Source organism: Macaca thibetana, chromosome 6, assembly GCF_024542745.1.
Source record: "Macaca thibetana thibetana isolate TM-01 chromosome 6, ASM2454274v1, whole genome shotgun sequence".
NCBI classification, from domain to species: domain Eukaryota; kingdom Metazoa; phylum Chordata; class Mammalia; order Primates; family Cercopithecidae; genus Macaca; species Macaca thibetana.
Genome location: NC_065583.1, coordinates 118925702 through 118946691, shown reverse-complemented (window position 1 = coordinate 118946691; position 20990 = coordinate 118925702). Strand labels below are relative to the sequence as shown.

Below are 20990 nucleotides of genomic sequence, written 5' to 3'. Positions count from 1 at the left end.
GTATAGCTAGGTCCCTGACTCTGTGTTCTTCTGGACATTTTCTAGATTGTAGCAGGTGTTCAGCAGAACTTGTTCATCCATTTGACTGATATTTATTGTATAGCTACTGTGGGCCAGGCACAGCCCTAAGCATTTGAGATACTATATCAGTAAACAGAATACTGAAAAATCTGTGCTTTTACTGAGCTTACATTGTAGCTGAAGGAGTCAGATGGTTTTAAAAACTGTCATAGTTGTTACAGTGTGGTGAGTGTCAAGAGAAAGGAAAAACTAGGTTAGAGTTGAGATCAGAAGTGTGGCGATAGAGCGTGGGTTGAAATCTTAAATGCAATGCTTAGGGTAGATTCATTGAGAAGGTGATATTTGAACAGAGACTTGAAGGGAGTGAGGAAGTTAGCTAAGTGGATATCTGGAGCAAGAGCACACCAATCAGAGGGAATAGCAGTATACATTTTACTTTCACTGTGAATAAAATGGGGAATTATTCCATGATTTTTAGCAAAGGAGTTACATAATCTATGATTTTAAAAGGATTGCTGAATTTTTTTAAAATTGAGAATAGAATGTAGCAGGCACAGATTGAAGCAGGAAGATCATTTAAGAGACTTTTTCGATGTTGTTTTTCTTTTAACTCTTCAACAATTTTAGACTTACAGAAAAGTTGCAAGAATAATACAAAGAATTCTCACATACTTTCCCCAAATCAACCAGATGTTACTGTTATACCACATTTGGTTCATCTTTCCAATTTTTAAGATTTTTTAAATTAACAAATAAGATGTATGTATTTATGATGTACAGCATAATGTTTTGATATATGCATATATTGTGGAATGGCTAACTCAAGCTAATTAATGTATGTATTACCTCATAATTATTTTTTTGTGGTGAGAACACTTAAAATCTCTCTTAGCACTTACCAAGTATACAACACTTTGTTTTTTCTTTTTTTTGGGGGGAGACAGAGTCTTACTCTGTCACCCAGGCTGGAATGCAGTAGTGCCATCTTGGCTCACTGCAACCTCTGCCTCCCGGGTTCAGGCGATTCTCCTGCCTCAGCCTTCTAAGTAGTTGGGATTGCAGGCGTGCACCACCATGTCTGGCTAATTTTTGTGTTCTTTGGTAGAGACAGGGTTTCACCATGTTGGTCAGGCTGGTCTTGAACTCCTGACCTCAAGTGATCTGCCTGCCTTGGCCTCCCAAAGTGCTGCGATTACAGGTGTGAACTACCACACCCAGCCACGTAACGTTAACTACCGTTACCATGTTGAACAATGGAACTGTTGAACTTACTCCATTCTGTCAAAAAATGTTCGTATCCTTTGACCAACATTTCCCTGATACCTACCACCCACCAGACTCTGGTAACACCTCCTGTTCCTGCCCTTTTTTGACCCAGGTGCCTTACCATTTTCAGATGACTTTCATTAACTAAATCCTTTGTCACATATTTTTTGTCGTTCTTCATGTTGTGGATGTTGCTATGTCTGAGAATAGTTTAATGCAGTACTAGGAAGAGGTTCCCAAACCTGGCCAATTATCAGAATTTCCCCAAATACACTAACGTAATTAGAATCTCCCTGGGTTTTTCTGATTTTTCAACTAGGTCTACGAACCACTGACATGACAGATATAGAAGACAGAAAAATTGTACTGACCTGAGCCAATACCTAAAGTAAATGGTTTCAAATCTGACTTGACATAGCTGAGAACATAATTTTCCTCCAAATTTATTAAGGTATAATTGACAAAAATTGTGTATATATTTACGGTGTACAACGTGATGTTTTGATATATGTATACATTGTGAAATGATTAAATCAAGCTAATGAATATATCCACACCTCACAGACTTATTTTTTTGTGGTGAAAACACTTAAGATCTACCTTCTTAGCAATTTTCAAGTATATAATACATTACTATTAGATATAGTCACCATGCTGTACAATAGATCTCTTGAACTTATTCATCCTGTTTAAGTCAAACTTTGTACTCTTTGACCAGTGTATCCCCATTACCCCACCCCTAGCCCCTGGCAACCACCATTCTACCATTTGTTCCTATGAGTTCAGCTTTTTAAAGATTCCACATGTAAGTGAAATCATGTGGTATATTTGTCTTTTTGTGCCCGTCTTATTTCACTTAGCGTAGTATCTTCCAGGTTCATCCATGTTGTCATAAATGGCAGATTTCCTTCTTTTTAAATGTTTAATAGAGTTTCATTGTGTCTATATACCACATTTTCCTTATCTGTTCATCTGTCAATAGACACTTAAGTTAATTCCTTATCTTGATTATTCTAAATAATGCTACAGTGAACATGGGAGTGTAGATAACTCTTTGGCATACCGATTTCATTTCCTATGGATATATACCCAGTAGTGGGATTGCTAGATCATATGGTAGTTCTATTTTTAGTTTTTTGAGAAATCTCCATATGGTTTTTCCATAATGGCTATACTAATTTACATTCCCACCAAGAGTGTGCAAGGTTTTCCTTTTCTCTTCATTGTCGACAACACTTGTTACCTTTTGTCTTTTTGATACTAACCATTTGAATATGTGCGAAGGTATCTCTTGTTGTGGTTTTAATTTGCATTTTCCTGATGATTATTGATATTGAGTATTTTCTTCATATGCCTGATGGCCATTTATATGTCTTCTTTTGAGAAGTGTCTTTTTAGATCTTTTACCCAATTATGAATCGGTTATTAGTTTTTTTTTCTGTTGAATTAAGTTCCTTATATGTTTTGGATATTAAACCTTTATCCAGTGTACAGTTTGGAGATACTTTCTTCCATTCTGAAGGTTGTGTCTTTACTCTGTTGATTATTTTGTTGTGCTGAAGCTTTTTAATTAGAGGTAATCCCACTTGTTTATTTTTGCTTTTCTTGCCTGTGTTTTTGGGGTCATAGCCAACAAATTATTGCCAAGGCCAAAAAGCGTTCCTCTCTGTTTTCTTCTAGTTTTACAGTACAAACGCTGTGTTTAAGTCTTTAATCTATTTCAAGTTGATTTTTGAATATGGTGTGAGATGAGGGTCTAATTTCATTCTTTTGCATGTGGATATCCAGTTTTCCAAGCATCATTTATTGAAGAGACTTTCCTTTTCCCATCTGTGTTCTTGGCATCTTTTTAAAAATCTATTGATGGTAAGTGCATGGCTTTATTTCTGGACATTCTATTCTGTCCCAATGGTCTTTGTACTAATACGATGTTGTTTAGCTACTTTAGCCTTATAGTAGATTTGGAAATCAAGTAGTGTGGTGCCCCAGCCTTGTTCTTTCTGCTCAAGATTGCTTTGGCTATTTAGAGTCTTTGGTGGCTTCATTGAAATTTTAGGATTGTTTTTCACTATTTCTGTAAAAAATGTTATTGGAATTTTGAAAGGGATTGCACTGAATCTGTAGATTGCATAGGGTAGTATGAATATTTAGCCAATATTAATTCTACCAATACATGAAACAGAATATCTTTCCATTTAGTTGTGTACACTGCAGTTTCTTTTGTCAGTGTTTTATGGTCTTCAGTGTATGGATTTTTCACCTCCTTGGTGAAATTTATTCCTAAATATTGTATTAATATTATTTTATAGCTATAGTAAATGGAATTGATTTTTTTATTCTTTTATTGGATAGTTTATCAGTGTATAGAAACACTACTGATTTTTTGTGTCTTGATTTTTGTACCCTGCAACTTCACTAAATTTATTAGTAACAGTTTTTTGGTGGTTTTTAGATTTTTTTTTTTTTTTTTTGAGACGGAGTCTCGCGCTGTCGCCTGGGCTGGAGTGCAGTGGCCAGATCTCAGCTCACTGCAAGCTCCGCCTCCCGGGTTTGCGCCATTCTCCTGCCTCAGCCTCCCGAGTAGCTGGGACTACAGGCGCCCGCCACCTCGCCCGGCTAGTTTTTTGTATTTTTTAGTAGAGACGGGGTTTCACTGTGTTAGCCAAGATGGTCTCGATCTCCTGACCTCATGATCCGTCCGTCTTGGCCTCCCAAAGTGCTGGGATTACAGGCTTGAGCCACCGCGCCCGGCCGGTTTTTAGAATTTTTTTTAAGAATATAACATCTTGTTGTCTGTTAACAGATACAGTGTAACATCTTCCTTTCTGATTCAGATGTCTTTTATTTATTTTTCTTGCTTAATTGCTCTTGCTAGTATTTCTGGTACTATGTTGAATAGAAGTGGTGAGAGTGAGCATCCTTGTCTTGTTTCAGATCTTAGAGAAAGAGCTTTCAACTTTTTACTCTTGAGTATGTTAACTATGTTTATCATATATGGCCTTTATTGCATTGAGATATATTCCTTTTATATCTAATTTGTTGAAATTTTTTTTTTAATCATGAAAGAGTGTTGAATTTTGTTGAATGCCTTTTCTACATCTATTGAGATGATCGTAGGGTTTTTGTCCTTCATTCTGTTATTAGAGTTTATCACATTTATTGGTGTGCATTGGTGAACCATTCTTGCATTCCAGGGATAAGTCTCACTTGATCATGGCGAATGATATTTTTAAGGTGCCCTTGAATTATGTTTGCTAATATTTTGTTTAGGGATTTTGCATCTATGCTCATCAGGAATATTGGCATATAATTTTCTTTTTTCTTAGTGTCCTTTTCTGGCCTTGGTATCTAGTAATGTTGGCATTATGAAATGAGCTTGGACGTTTCCCTTCTCTTCAATTGTTTTGGAAGAGTTTGAGAAGGATTGGTGTTAGGTCTTCTTTAAATGTTTGGTAGAATTCAGCAGTAAAGCCATCAGGTTATGGGCTTTCCTTTAGTGAGAGACTTTATTACTGATCCAGTCTCCTTATTTGTTACTGGTCTGTTCAGATTTTATATTTTTTCATGATTAAGTTCTGTTAATTGTATGTTTCTAGGAATTTATATATTTATTCTAGGTTATACAATTTGTTGGGAAATAAGTGTTCATAGTAGTCTTTTATGATCTTTTGTATTTCGTTCTGTAGTATCTGTTGTTGCTTCCCCTTTCATTTCTGATATTATTTATTTGTATCTTCTCTCCTTTTTCTCAGTCTATCTAAAGGTTTGACCATTTTTAAAAACTCTTTTAGAAAACCAATTTCTTAGTTTCACTGATCGTATTTATTGGATTTCTAGTCTCCATTTCCTTTTTATCTGCTCTGATATTTGTTATTTCTTTTCTTCTGCTAACTTTGGGCTAAAAATTTAGCCCAAACTAAGTAGTTTGTTCTTTTCTACTTCCTGAGGCATAGTGTTAGATTGCATATTTGAGATTTTTTTTAAAGTAAGTGTTTATTGCCTTAAATTTTCATCATAGAACTACTTTTGTTACATGCTGTATGTTTTGGTATGTTATGTTTCCATTTTGGTTTATTGAAAAATTTTTTTATTTAAAAATATTTTTAGTTTTTAATTTTTGTGGGTACATAGTAAATGTATATATTTATAGGTTACATGAGATATTTTGATATAGCTATGCAATGAATAATAATCAAATCAGGGTAAATGGGGTATTAATCACCTCAAGCATTCATCCTCTGTTTTGTGAACAATTACACTCTTCTAGTTATTTTAAAATGTAAAATTAATTTATTTTTGACAGTTGTCACCCTGTTGTTCTATCAAATACTAAGTCTTATTCATTCTTTCTATTTTTTTATATCACTTAACCATCTCCACTTCCCCACGACCCCTCTACTACCCTCCCTAGCCTCTGGTAACCATCCTTTTCTGCTCTCTATCTTCATGAATTCAGTTGTTTTAATTTTTAGCTCCCACAAATAAGTGAGAACATGTGAAATTTGTCTTTCTTGTGCTGGGCTTATTCCACTTTACATAATGACCTCTGGGCCCATTCATATTGTTGCAAATGACAGGATTGCATTCTTTTTTGTGGCTGAATGGTACTCCATTGTGTATTTGTACCACATTTTCTTTATTCATTTGTCTGTTAATGGACATTTAGGTTGCTTCCAAATCTTCATTATTGTGAATAGTACTACAGTAAACACGGGAGTGGAGATATCTCTTTGATATACTGTTTTCTTATCTTTTGGGTATGTACCTGGTGGGGGATTGCTGGATGGTATGTTAACTCAATTGTTAGCTTTCTGAGGAGGCTCCAAACTGTAACCCATAGTGATTGTACTAATTTACATTCCTACCAACAGTGGACAAGGGTTCTCTTTTCTCCACATCCCTGTCAACACTTGTTATTGCCTGCCTTTTTTATATAAGCCATTTTAACCAGAGTGAGATGATATCTCATTATAGTTTTGATTTGCATTTCTCTGATGATGAACGATATTGTGCACCTTTTCATATACCTGTTTGCAATTTGTATGTCTTCTTTTGAAAACATGTATTCAGATGTTTTGCCCATTTTAAAATTGGATTATTGGTTTTTTTTCCCATAGAGTTGAAAACAGAATATAGAGCTCCTTCTATATTCTGGTTATTAATCCCTTGTCAGATGGGTAGTTTGCAAATATTTTTCCCCCATTCTGTGGATTGTCTCTTCACTTCATTGATTGTTTTCTTTGCTGTGGAGAAGCTTTTTAACTTAATGTGATCCCATTTATCCATTTTTGCTTTGGTTGCCTGCACTTGTAGGGTATTACTCAAGAAATGTTTGCCAAGACCAATATCCTGGAGAGTTTCCCTACTGTTTTCTTTCAGTAGTTTTGTAGCTTGAGGGTGTAGATTTAAGTCTTTACTCCATTTTGATTTGATTTTTGTATATATTAAGAGATAGTGGTCCAATTTCATTTTTCGCATATGGATATCCAGTTTTCCCAGCATCATTTATTGAAGAGAATGTCATTTCCCCACTCTGCGTTCTTGGCACTTTTGTTGAAAATGAGTTCACCGTAGGTGTATAGATTTATTTCTGGGTTCTGTATTCTGTTCCACTGACCTATGTATCTGTTTTTATGCCAGTACCATGCCATTTTGGTTATTATATCTCTGCAGTGTAATTTGAAATCAGGTAACGTGATTCCTCCAGTTTTGTTCATCTTGCTTAGAATAGCTTTGGCTATTCAGGGTATTTTGTGGTTCTATATACATTTTAGGATTGTTTTTCTGATTTCTGTGAAGAATGTCATTGGTATTTTGATAGGAATTGCCTTAAATCTGTAGATTGCTTTGGATAGTATGGACATTTTAACAAAATTGATTCTTCCAATCCATGAACATGGAATATCATCCTATTTTTTGCATGTGTGTCCTCTTCAATTTCTTTCATCAGTGTTTTATAGTTTTCATTGTAGACATCTTTCACTCTTTTGGTTAAGGTAATTTTTAGGTATTTTAGTTGTACTTATTAATGGGATTTCTTGATTCCTTTTGAAGATTGTTTGCTACTGATTTTTTTGTATGTTGATTTTGTATCCCACAACTTAATTTATTTTTCAATTTCAATAGATTTTTGGTGGAATATTTAGGTTATTCCAAATATAAGATCATATCATTTGCAAACAAGAATAATTTGACTTCTTCCTTTTCAATTTGGATGCCCTTTATTTCTTTCTCTTGCCTGATTGCTCTAGCTAGGACTTCAAGTACTGTGTTAAATAACAGTAGTGACAGTGGGCATCCTTGTTGTATTCCAGATCTTAGTGGAAAGGCGTTTAGTTTTTCTCCATTCAATATGATAGCTGTAGGTCTCTCATATATGGCTTTTGTTAATGTTATGTTGGGGTATGTTCCTTTTATACCTTGTGTGTTGAGGATTTTGATCATGAAGGGATATTGAATTTTATCAAATGCTGTCTTAGCCTCAGTTGAAATAATCATATGACTTTTCCTCTTTATTCTGTTGATAGAATCTATCACATTAATTGATTTGCGTATTTTGAACCATATTTGCATCCCTGGAATGAATAGCACTTAGTCACAATTAATAATTTTTTAATGTGTTCTTGAATTCAGTTTGTTAGTATTTATTGAGGATTTTGCATCAATATTCATCAGTGACATTGGACTGTAGTTTCCCTTTTTTGATGTGTCTTTATCTAGTTTTGGTATCAGGTTAATACTGGCCTTGTAGAATGAGTTTGGAAGTATTCCCTCCTCTTCTGTTTTTCCAAGTAGTTTGAGTAGGACTGGTATCTGTTCTTTGAGTTTTTAGTAGAATTCAGCAGCAAAATCATCAGGTCCTAGGCTTTTCTTTGCTGGGAGACTTTTTATCATGACTTTGATCTCATTACTTGTTATTGGTCTTTTCATGTTTTGGATTTCTTCATGATTCAGTCTTGGTAAGTTGTATATGTCTGAGGAATTTATCCATTTCTTCTAGGTTTTCCAATTTATTGTCATATAGTAGCTCATAGTAGCTGTTAATGATCCTTTGAATTTCTGTGATATTAGTTGTGATGTCTGCTTTTTCATTTCTGATTTTATTTATTTGAGTTTTCTCTTTTTCTTTATTACTCTGGCTTTAATTTGTGTCTGTCTCAGATATTTTTAATTTTCCTTTTAATTTTCTTCTTTGACGCAGGAACCTGTTGTTTCATTTCCATGTATTTGTAAATTTTCTGGTTTTCTTCCTGATACTGATTTCTAGTTTTATACCATTGTGTTAGGAAGGATACTTGATATGATTTTTGTCATATATTTGTTGAGACTTGTTTTGTGGCCTACTGTCTGATCTATCCTGGTGAATGTTCACTGTGCACATCAGAAGAATGAATTATGCAGCTGTCAGATGGATTGCTTTCTATATGTCTACTGTGTGTTTGGTGTAAAGCATGCGTCAGGCGCAGTGTTTTCTTATGATTTTCTATCTGGATCATTTATCCGTTGTTCAAATTGAGATAGTGAAGTCCCTACTATCATTGTATTGCAGTTTGTCTCTCTCTTCAGATCTATTAATATTTGCTTTTTATACTTAGGTGCTCTAATGTTTGGTGTACATCTATTTAGTATTGTTATTTTGGTGAGTTGACCTCTTTTATCTTGGTGAGTTGACCTCTTTGTCATTATATAACACCTTTTTTTTGGTCTCTTACTGCTTTTGACTTAATGTCTATTTTATCTCATACAAATATAGCTACACTCACTCTCTTTTGGTTTTCATTTTTATGAAATATCTTTTTCATTGCTTCATTTTCAACCTATGTATGTCCATCAAGGTGAAATGAATGTCTCTATTTTTTTTTGAAATGGAATCTTGCCCTGTTGCCCAGGCTGGAGCACAATGGCTCAATCTCGGCTCGCTGCAACCTCTGCCTCTTAGGTTCAAGCTATTCTCCTGCCTCAGCCTCCCGAGTAGCTGGGATTACAGGCATGTGGCCACCACGCCTGGCTAATTCTTTGTATCTTTAGTAGAGATGGGATTTCACCATGTTGGTCAGGCTGGTCTTGAACTCCTGATCTCATGGTCTGCCCACCTCAGCCTCCCAAAGTGCTGGGATTACAGGTGTGAGCCACCACACCCAGCCATGAATGTCTCTATTAAGCAGCATATAGTTGGGTCTTGTTTTTGTTAAAAATTTATTCAGCGACAATATGTGTTTTCATTACAGATTTTAATTCACAATAATTATTGATAAGGATTTACTACTGCAGTTTTCTTAACTGTCTTCTGGTTGTTTATAGATTCTTTGTTTCTTTCTTACTCTTACTGTCTTCCGATGTTATTAGATAAATTTCTGTAGTGATATGTTTTGATTTTTTACTTTTTATATTTTCTGTATCTATTATAGGTGTTTGTGGTTATAATGAGGCTTACTGAAAATATAGTTACAACAGGATATCTAAAGCTGATAACAACATAACTTTGTTTGCATAAAATAACTATGATTTTACTCCAACTCTCTTACATTTTACGTTTTTGATCCTACAATTTACATCTTTTTATATTGTGGTTCTCTTAAAAATTAATATAGCCTTTATCTTAACCTTTAGTTTTTAACCTTTTAGCCTTTATACTGAAGGTTCACATACTACCATTACAATATTTGAGTATTTTTAATTTGACTATATACTTACTTCTACCACATATTTTCACATTACTAATTAGTATCTTTTTTTCCCCAAGTTGAAGAACTCTGTTTAGCATTTGTTGTAAGGCTGGACTAATGGTGATGAACTCTCTTAACTTTTGTTTTCCTATCTTTCCTTCATTGCTGAAGAACAGCTTTGCCAAGTAAAGTATTCTTGGTTGGCAGTTATTTTTCTTTAGTCCTTTAATATATAATTCCACTTCCTCCTGGCCTATAAGGTTTCTGCTGAGAAATCCACTGACAGCCTTATTAGAATTTTCTTATGAGTGATGTACTGCTTTTCTTTTACTGCTTTTGGGATCCTCTCTTTGTCTTTGATTTTTGACACCATGACTGCAATGTGTGTTAGTATGGTCTTTTTTTGTGTTCAATTTGATTGGAAATCTTTGACCTTCCTATACCTGGATATTTACATCTTTCTTTATTTTTGGGACATTTTAAGCTATTGTTTCTTTCAATAAGCTTCCTACTCCTTTCTGTCTTACCTCCTATAATGCAATGGTTTTCTCTGTTTCTGCCTCACAAATTCTATAGGCTTTCTTCACTTCTTTTCATTATTTAATCTTTTTTTCCTCAGACTATATATTTTCAAATAACCCATATTTGAATTCACAGATTCTTCTGCTTGATCGGTTTTTGTTGTTGTTGTTGTTGTTGTTGTTGTTGTTAGTTTTTTAAAAGAGATGGAGCCTTGCTGTGTTGCCTTGGTTGGTTTCAAATGATCTTCCCACCTCAGACTCCCTGGTAGCTGGGACTACAGCCATGTGCCACCTTACCTGACTTGCTTTATGAGTTTTAATGGTGATGCTTCCTATTATAGTTTTCATTTTATTCATTGTATTCTTCACCTCCATAATGTATTTTTTAAATGCTTTTAATCTCATAAATTTTTCATTTTATTCATTTATTGTTTTCTTTATTTTTGTTAAATTATTTCTTTGCATTTTCTTGTTTGATGAAATTCCTATTTTAATTTTTTGTTGGACAGTTCATTGATTTTTATTTTTTGGGGGTTCACCAATTGAGAAATAATTGTGTTCTTTTTCTGGTGATATGCTTCCATAGTTTTTCAAGTTTCTTGTTGTCTTACATTGATGTCTGCACATTTGGTGGAACAGTTACCTCTTCCAGACTTTATAGACTGGTTGTGGAGGGGAAATAACTTTTCCTATAAGAGAGTTTATAGGTCTTGGCTTGGTGGGGTGTAGTGGTTCTGGCAACGGTGATGATGCAGCAGTTTAGTCTCTGCATCACTTTGTCAGCTGTGGTTGCCATTGACAAAGTTTGCAGGAATCCTCAGCAGCTAACGTTGTGTATTTCTACAACAGTGGCAAGGGCTATTGGGATCTCCTATGTCAGTGCCTGCTAGGGTCCTCTCAATCTTTTTTTGTCCCCACTGGTGAAGTGGTACCTGAGGGAATTCTTCCTGGTATTAGGTCTCAGTTATGGGCTCACTTGTGCTTGTGGTGGCAATGTTGTCTGAGTCATGGGTGGGCATAGTGCAGGCATAGACCTGGGGTCTGATGTGTGACACTCACAGAGTGGCCATGGCTTGGGGAATCAGGAGTACATGTGATTGGGAGAAGTGCCCATCTTGGTCCAGGAGCAGCACAGCAGTAGCTGCTTCTTGTGTGCAGCCACTTCTCACTTTTTGGAGTTTCCTGGCTTGAATTATTTTTGGTTACCTCAGTGGCAAAAGATGCTGGTGTCCTCTGTGGAGCAGGCTGTGGGGGACTTTGTGATTGATACTTGTAGCCTCTGCCTTTCTTATTTGTTTCTAGCTGTCTCCTGCCATCTTAGGTGTTTTGATCCCACCAGTGATCCTTGCTTTGTGGATATTCTTTGTTTTTTTGCTTCATTGTATTGCTACAGATTCTTAAATGAGGCCTTACACTCTCCCTGGGCTATTTTGTTCTGTGAATTGCTGTCTATATTTGTTTTTTCTTTTTTTTTTTCTCCTGTGGGGATGAAGGCTGGTATCTCCTACTCTGCCATCTTGGTGTGTCACCTGTCACATTTTTTTACTGAGACATTTGATAGTATATTGTAGATACTGTTTGCACCATATTATCCCTGAATGTGGCAATTCTTTTACATAACCATAGTAGAGTGATTAAAATCAGGAAATTAACATTGATTCAATACCTGATTTCAGTATCTAATTTATAGACCTTGTGCTAGGTCATTTTTGCGTTGCTATAAAGAAATACCTGAGACTGGGTAATTTGTAAAGAAAAGCACAGTTCCACAGGCTATACAAGCATGGTGCTAGAATCTGCTCAACTTTTGAGGAGGTCTCAGGAAACTTTTACTTATGGAAGAAGATGAAGTGGGAGCTTGCATGTCACGTGGCAAGAACAGAAGCAAGAGTAGGAGAGAGGTGCCACGTACTTTTAAACAGTTGGATCTAGTGGGAACTCACTATTGTGAGGACAGCACCAAGCCACGAGGGACCCTCCCCCATGACCCAAACACCTCCCACTAGGCCCCACCTCCAATAATGGGGATTACATTTCAACGTAAGATTTAAAGGGTATGCATATCCAAACTATATCAGACCTTAACCAAATTTTGTGAAGTGTTTCTATGATGTCCTTTATAGCAAAGAATATGTTGCCTCATTCATTACATTCGCCTTTCTTTAATTTTCTTTAATCTGGAACAGTTCCTTAACCTGTCCTTGTATTTCATGACATTGATGTTTTTGAAGAGTATAAAAAGTTAGTTATTTTGTAGACTATCTCTTATTTGATTTTGTTTGATTATTTTCTCATGACTAGATTTAACCTATGTATTTTTTGCAGGAATACCACAGAAGTGATGTGTTCTCAGTCACTATATCAAGAGGGACATGATACTGATTTTTCCCATCAATGGTGATGTTAACTTTGATCATTTACTAATTTGCTTTGGTTGCCTGCACTTGTAGGGTATTACTCAAGAAATATTTGCCAATCAGTAGCTGACTCCTTGGTCAAAAAGGAGTGATCCATAAAGTAGAGGGAAAATTATGAAAGTCAGGTGCCCTGGAAACCAAATAAATTTTTTTAACAAGAAGGGAGGGAAAGGAAGGGAGGAAAAATGTTACTGATGCTGCTGATAGTTCAAGTACGATATGCCGTTAGAATTAAGAACTGGGTTTAGCAACATGTAGGTCATTGATAACAATGACGGGAGCAGTTTGTGGAATTAAATTATAAGTAGCAATACAATACTTTTAAAGTAGTTGTTGTCAATTTGGTGCCCTTGGCATATGAGCAGGATGAAGATGATCCAAATAGCGTGGCCTCTGGCCATCACTTGTTTTAAAAGAACTGCTAATCTTTGTTCTAATTTTGTATACTGGGTTTCCACATAATATTGTCTTTGGGATTGGTAGTTATAAGGGTCTGCTATAAAGTAAATAAATTCACTAACAGTTTCAAAAATAATAAAGAACTTTTTAAAGAACATATTACTAGGTGTAAATTTTTAAAAAAATTTAACGGTAATTTTTTGTTGTAATAACGTCTCTAATTCTAGTATCAAATGAAGTAGACTTTGATTAGAATGTATGTTTTTTTTTTTTTTTTAGCTTCTCTTAATGTGTAAGCTTAAAGCTTTTTTAGGTTTTATGTATGCCCTTAGACTCATTCATTTCTTTAAATTTGTCAGACTCTTCTACACTAATATTCACATATTAATAGTCTTTCTGTCCTCAGCACTCATGATGATCCTTAACGTATAGTTGATATTTAGTCAGTGTTTTTTAAATTGAAAGAAATGGACCCCATGGGGGTAGACTTTGGCTTACCTTGTCTCATTTCTTTTCTTGCAGTGCTTCTGCTGGCCTCTCTCTTAAGCAGTAGAAGAATAAAAAGTAGTTTCTTTGAGGATATAAAAGCCCTTGAGATAGTTTCACTTTAAGTTTAAAAGATTTTCTTGTCATTTTACCTCTAAAATTTGATTTTCACTTTTCTTTTTAGTATGTATTTTCTGAACCTTCCTATTGTGCATTTTAAATGAACCTATATTTAGTAACTGTTCCCAGCAGTGCCTTTTTCTTTTTCTTAAGGAACCTGATACGTTGTTCTATGGCTATGTGGTATTTAGGGAGGCAGATGGTATAATAGAAGGAGAAATGAGCAGTCCATCAAAACCAGGGCCAGCTTCTGCCACTTTCATTCATCTTTTTAGTAAATAATTATTGAACATCTATCTTCTCTGTGCCAGGTATTTACTGGAAGTTTGTCTGTGTTTGTGTTTTAATTAATAGACTTTATTTTCTTGGAAATGCCATTTTCACAAATTATTTTCTTTTAGATACTAAGATCTAAAAGAACAAAAGAAAGCATACAAACAGCAAAGAAGTAAATGAAAAGCTACCCACATGTAGGAATTGTGGGAGTTACAATTCAAGATGAGATCTGGGTGGGGACATGGCCAAACAAACAATATCACTGATTATGAGAAAAATTAAAATCAGAACTACAGGGATATATCTCATCCAGCTAAATGGCTTATATCCAAAAGACAGGCAATAACACACTGGAGAGGATGTGAAGAAAAGGGAACCCTTGTACCATACTGATGGTATTGTAAAATAGTATTATCACTATGGAGGAGGGTTTGGAGGCTCCTCAAAAAACTAAAAGTAGGGCCACCATGTGCTCCAACAATATTACTGTTATGTGTATACCCAAAAGGAAGGAAATCAGTATATCAAAGAGATATCTACACGCCTGCGTTCATTGTAGCACTATTCACAATAGCTAAGATTTGGAAGCAAGCTAAGTGTCCATCAGGAGATGACTGGATAAAATGTGGTACATTGTACAATAAAAATGGAATTTAATTTGAAGAAAATCAGTCAAAGCTATACAGTTATATGGGAATTAAACATGCTCCTGAATGACTTCTTAGTAAATAATGAAATTAAGGCAGAAAACAAGAAGTCTTTGAAACTAATGAGAACAAAGATACAACATACTAGAATCTCTGGGGTATAGGTATGGCAGCATTAAGAGGGAAATTTCTGGCACTAAACACTCACATCAAAAATTGGAAAGTTCTCAAATTAACAACCTAATGTCACAACTAGAAGAACTAGAGAGGTAAGAGCAAACCAACCTCAGAGCTAGCAGAAGACAAAAAAACAAAATTAGAGCTGAACTGAAGGAGACTGAAACATGAAAAACCATAGAAGGACCAGGAGATAGTTTTTTGAAAGAATTATTAATATAGATAGACTGTTAACTACACAAATAAAGAAGAAAAGAGAGAAGATCCAAATAAACAATATTAGAATTGAGAAAGAGAATGTTACCACTGACACCACAGAAATATAGATCACCATCAGAGACTACTATGAATACCTCTATGTATACAAACTAGAAACTCTAGAAGAAATGGCTAAATTCCTGGACACATACATTCTCCCAAGACTGAACCAGGAAGAAATTGAATCCCTGAACAGACCGATAATGAGCTCCAAAATTGAATCAGTAATAAATAGCCTACCAACCCCAACAAAAAAGCCCAGGATGAGACAGATTCTTGGCTAAATTCTACCAGAGGTATAAAGAAGAGCTGGTACCATCCCTACTGAAAATATTCCAAAAAATTGAGAAGGGATTTCTTCCCAACTCATTCTATGAAACCAGCATTATTCTGATTCCAAAATTGGCACAGATACAACAACAACAGTAGCAATAAAAGTTCAGGCCAATATCTTTCATGAATACAAATGCAAAAATCCTCAACAAAATACTAGCAAATCCAATCGAGCAGCATATCAAAATGGTAATCCACCATGATCAAGCAGGTTTTATCCCTGGGACACAAAGTTGGCTCAAAATACATAAACCAATAAATATGATTCGTTACATAACAGAACTAAAAACCACGTGATTATCTCAATAGATGCAGAAAAGACTTTTGATAAAAATTGAACATCCTTTCATGTTAAAAACTCAATAAATTAGGCATTGAAGGAATGCAAATAATAAGAGCCAACTATGACATACCCTCAGCCAACATTATACTGAACGCTGGAAGCATTCTCCTTGAAAACTGGCAAAAGACCATAATGCCCTCTCTCACCACTCCTATTAAACATAACACTGGAAGTCCCGGCCAGGGCAATCAGGCAACAAAAAGAAATAAAAGGCACCCAAATAGGCAAAGAGGAAGTCAGACTATCTGTTTGCAGATGACATGGTTCTATATTTAGAAAATCCCATAATCCTGGCCAAAAAGCAACTTGAGCTGATAAACAACTTTAGCAAAGTTTCACGATACAAAATCAATGTACAAAAATTAGTGGCATTTTTTTACACCAACACACAAGTGAAGAGCCAAATCAGGAATGCAATCCCATTCACAACTGACAGAAAAAGAATAAAATACCTAGGAATACAGCTAACCAGGGATGTAAAAGATCTCTACAATGAGAATTACCAACACTGCTCAAAGAAATTAGAAATGATACAAAGAAATGAGAAAACATTCCGTGTTCACTGATAGGAAAAACCAGTATTTTAAAAAATGGCCATACTGCTCAACTCAATTTGCAGATTCAGTGTGATTCTAATCAAAGGAACAATATCCTTATTCATGGAACTAGAAAAAAACTATTATAAAATTCATATGGAACCAAAAAAGAGCCCGAATTGCCAAAGCAATCCTAAGCGTAAAGAACAAAGCTGGAGGCATAATGTTACCTGACTTCAAACTACACCCACAGGGCTGTAGTAACCAAAATAGTATGGTACTGGTATAAAAACAAGCACATAAGCCAATGGAACAGAATAGAGAGCCCAGAAATAATGCCACACACCTACAACCATCTGATCTTTGGCACGGCTGACAAAAACAAGCAATGGGGAAAGGACTCCCCATTCTACAAATGATGCTGGGATAACTGGCTAGGTATATGTGGAAGATTGAAATTGGACCCCTTTCTTACGCCTTATACAAAAGCCAACTCAAGAATGTAAAGCTGTAAATGCAAAACCTAAAACTATAATACCCTGTAAGATAACCTAGGCAATACCGTTCTGGACATAGGAACTGGCAAATATTTTATGACAAGGACACCAAAAGCAATTTCAAGCAAAGCAAAAATTGAGAAATGGGATCTAATTAAACTGAAGAGCTTCTGCACAGCAAAAGAAACTATCACAGAGTAAACAGACAATCTGCAAAATGGGAGAAAATATTTGCAAACTGTGCTTCTGACAAAGGTCTACTATCCAGAATCTGTACGGAAAATTAAAATTAAACAAATTTTATAAGCAAAACCCAAACACATGAACAGATGTTTTTCAAAAGAAGACATACATGCAGCCAACAAGCATATGAAAAAATGCTGTACATCAGTAATAATTAGAGAAATACAAATCAAAACCACAGTGTGATATCTCATATTAGTCAGAATGGCTATTATTTTAAAAATAAAAAAATTACAGATGCTGGAGGGGTTGCAGAGAAGAGTGAACACCTATACACTGCTGGTGGGAGTGTAAATTAGTTCACCCATTGTGGAAATCAGTGTGGCAACTCCTCAAAGAACTTAGAACTATTTTAAAACCCAGCCATCTCATTATTGGGTATATACCCCAAGGAATATAAATCGTTCTACCGTAAAACATATACACTTGTGTGTTCATTGCAGCACTATTCACAATAGCAAAGACATGGAGTCAAGCACCCGTGAATGGCAGACTGAGTAAAGTAAATGGAGTGCATATACACCATGGAATATTATGCAGTCATGAAAAACAAAATGTCCTTCTCAGCAACATGGATGGAATTGAAGACCATTATTCTTAGCAAACTAACCCAGGAACAGAAAACCAAATACTGCATGTTGTCTCTTATGAATGGGAGCTAAGTAACAAGGCACATGGACACAACAAGGGGAACAACAGACACTGGGGCAAACTTGAGGTCGGAGAGTCGGAGGAGGAACAGGATCAGAAAAAATACCTATCGGGTACTATGCTTAATATCTGGTGACAAAATAGTCTGTACACCAAACCCCCATGAGCTGAGTTTGCCTATATTCCAAATGTGTATATGCATTCTTGAACCTAAAGTAAAAGTTAAGAGAAATATTTTTTAAAAAGAAAATGTGGTACATATATAAAATGGAGTACTATTAAACCATAAAAAAGAATGTGATCCTGTCATTTGCAACAACATAGATGAAACTAGAGGACATTTATTAAGTGAAATAAGCCAGGCACAGAAAGACAAACTTCATATGTTCTCACTTATTTTGGGGAGCTAAAAATTAAAGTATTGAACTCACGAAGGTAGAGAGTAGAATGATGGTTACCAGAGGTTAGGAAGGGTTTCGGGGAGGAGTGGAGTTGTTAATGGTTGCAAAAATATACAGAATGACTAAGACCTAGTATTTGATAGCAAAATAGCATGACTACAGTCAACTATAATTTATTGTACTTTTCACAATAACTAAAAGAGTATAACTGGACTGTGACTGGGCATGGTGGCTCACGCCTGTAATCCCAGCACTTTGCGAGGCTGAGGTGGGCAGATCACGAGGTCAGGAGATTGAGACCATCCTGGCTAACATGGTGAAACCCTACCTCTACTAAAAATACAAAAAAATTAGCCGGGCATGGTGGCGGGTACCTATAGTCCTAGCTACTCTGGAGGCTGAGGCAGGAGAATGGTGTGAACCCGAGAGGGAGAGCTTGCAGTGAGCCTAGATCGCTCCAGCCTGGGCGACAGAGCGAGACTCTGTCTCAAAAAAAAAAAAAAAAAAAAAAAAAGGTATAACTGGATTGTTTATAACACAAAGGGTAAGTGGTTGAGGTGATGGATATCCTGTTTATTGTGATGTGATTATTACATATTATATGCCTTATCAAAATATGTACCCCATATATGTTCTTACTATGTACCCCTAAAATTAAAAAGTGAAATTATGAGCAATTGATAAGGTATTAAATGTAGAAGTAGAATATATAAATGTTAGGTGCATTTTAAAATTATTTTATGTATTTATTAAAATAGCATCTAGCTATGTTGCTCAGGCTGGTCTTGAATTACTTGGCTCAAGTAATCCTCCTGCCTTGATCTTTCATGTTTTCACATGAGAGGATTGACTTTGTATTTGTAGTCTGTCAATTGTGTTGATCTTATCAAAAAACCAATCATGGATTAATTATTTTTTGGGAGGAGTTTTTTTTAGTCTCTATCTCCTTTCTGATCTTTTTTCTATATATAGCAAATTTTTACAAAAAGTCTAAGCATAATTTGTATTAAAAAGTATTTCTAATTTAAATGTTTTTACTCCAATTTTGTTTCAGAAACCACATAACCACCTTGAAGATGAAAGATAAATCATTATTATTAAAATTTTTAATTTTGTATATTTCTAGACATGTGTGTGAAACTTTAACACGCTGTTATTGCCTCCCAGATATGGAGGCAAACATTGACAAATGCAGAGCCTTTTGGATGTGTCCTTTTCTTCATTTATGGCTGAGGCAGTTGAGATTTGGAGAGCTTATGACTAGCCTAGAGCTCCTACGAACTCAGGCTGTATTTTCCTGGTATAGTTGAACAAAAACAATTTTCAAGGTGATTTTTTACTACGCTACTTTTTATTAATGGATACCACAAAAAAGACCAATTAACACTTTTCCTTTGAACTAGTTGAAAATTTTCTTAATGCCATTAATACGTGTTGCAGTCTGATGCATTTATAACGACATGTTTTCACATGAGAGGGATTGACTTTGTATTTGTAGTTTTTCTATATTGCAGGTGATGGATATTACATATTATATGCCTTATCAAAATATGTACCCCATATATGTTCTTACTATGTACCCCTGTTTCACCTGTTTTTCTTTTAGGCTGGTCTTTTATTTTAAATTAAAAAAATGTTTTCAGAAACCAAAAAATGAAAGATAAATCATTATTATTAAAATTTTTAATTTTGTATTTTTGTGGGTATGTAGTAGGTATATATATTTATGGGGTACATGAGATTATTTATACAGGCATGCATTGTGAAATAAGCACATCATGGAGAGTAGGGTATCCATTTTCTCATACATTTATACTTTGAGTTGCAATCAATCACATTCTTTAAGTTATTTAAAAATTATTATTGACTATAGTCACCCTATTGTCCTATCAATAGTAGGTCTTATTCATTCTTTTTAACTCTTTTTTATACCCATTAACTATCCCTACTTAACCTACCACCCTTCACAGCCTCTGGTAACCATCCTTCCACTGTCTAGCTCCATGAGTTCAATTTTGATTTTGAGATCCCACAAATAAGTGAGAAGATGTGATAAACGTGATAAAAACATTGTTTTTCTGTGCCTGGCTTATTTCACTTAACATAGCAATCTCCAGTTCCATTCATATTGTTGCAAATGACAGTATCACCTTTTTTATGGCTGAATAGTATTCCATTGTGTATATGTACCACATTTTTTTATTCATTCATCTGTTAATGTACACTTAGGTGACTTCCAAATCTTGGCTATTGTAAATAGTGCTGCAATAAATATGGCAGATATCTCTTTGATACACTGGTTCCATTTGTTTGGGGCATGTACCTAGGGGAGGGATTGCCAGATCATATGGTGGCTCAATTTTTAGTTTTTTTGAAGAATCTCCAGACTGTTCTCCATAGTGGTCGTACTAATTCACATTCCCACCAACAGTGTACAAGGGTTCCTTCTCCACATCCTTGCCAGCATTTGTTATTGCCTGTCGTGGATATAAGCCATTTTAACTGGGGTGACATGATATCTTATTGTACTTTTGATTTGGATTTCTTTAATGATCAATGATGTTGAACACTCTTTCATATGCCTATTTACCATTTATATGTCTTCTTTTGAGAAATGTCTATTCAAATCTTTGCCCGTTTTTTGATCTAATTATTGGATTTTCCCCTGTAGATTTGTTGGAGTTCTTTGTGTATACTCTGGTCATTAATCCCTTGTCAGATGGTAGTTGACA

General features: G+C 35.2%; 1 protein-coding gene and 1 long non-coding RNA gene across 2 annotated transcripts in view; both read left to right on the top strand.

The window, feature by feature from the left end:
• NDUFAF2 (NADH:ubiquinone oxidoreductase complex assembly factor 2) overlaps positions 1–20990 on the top strand; it is a 198328-nt gene that overhangs the window by 15921 nt on the left and 161417 nt on the right. The window lies entirely within an intron of this gene.
• LOC126957002 (uncharacterized) overlaps positions 1–20990 on the top strand; it is a 97578-nt gene that overhangs the window by 540 nt on the left and 76048 nt on the right. Inside the window, exon 2 of the long non-coding RNA XR_007726627.1 lies at positions 12800–12871. This is a non-coding gene — a long non-coding RNA (uncharacterized LOC126957002). The remainder of the gene's footprint in view (positions 1–12799; positions 12872–20990) is intronic.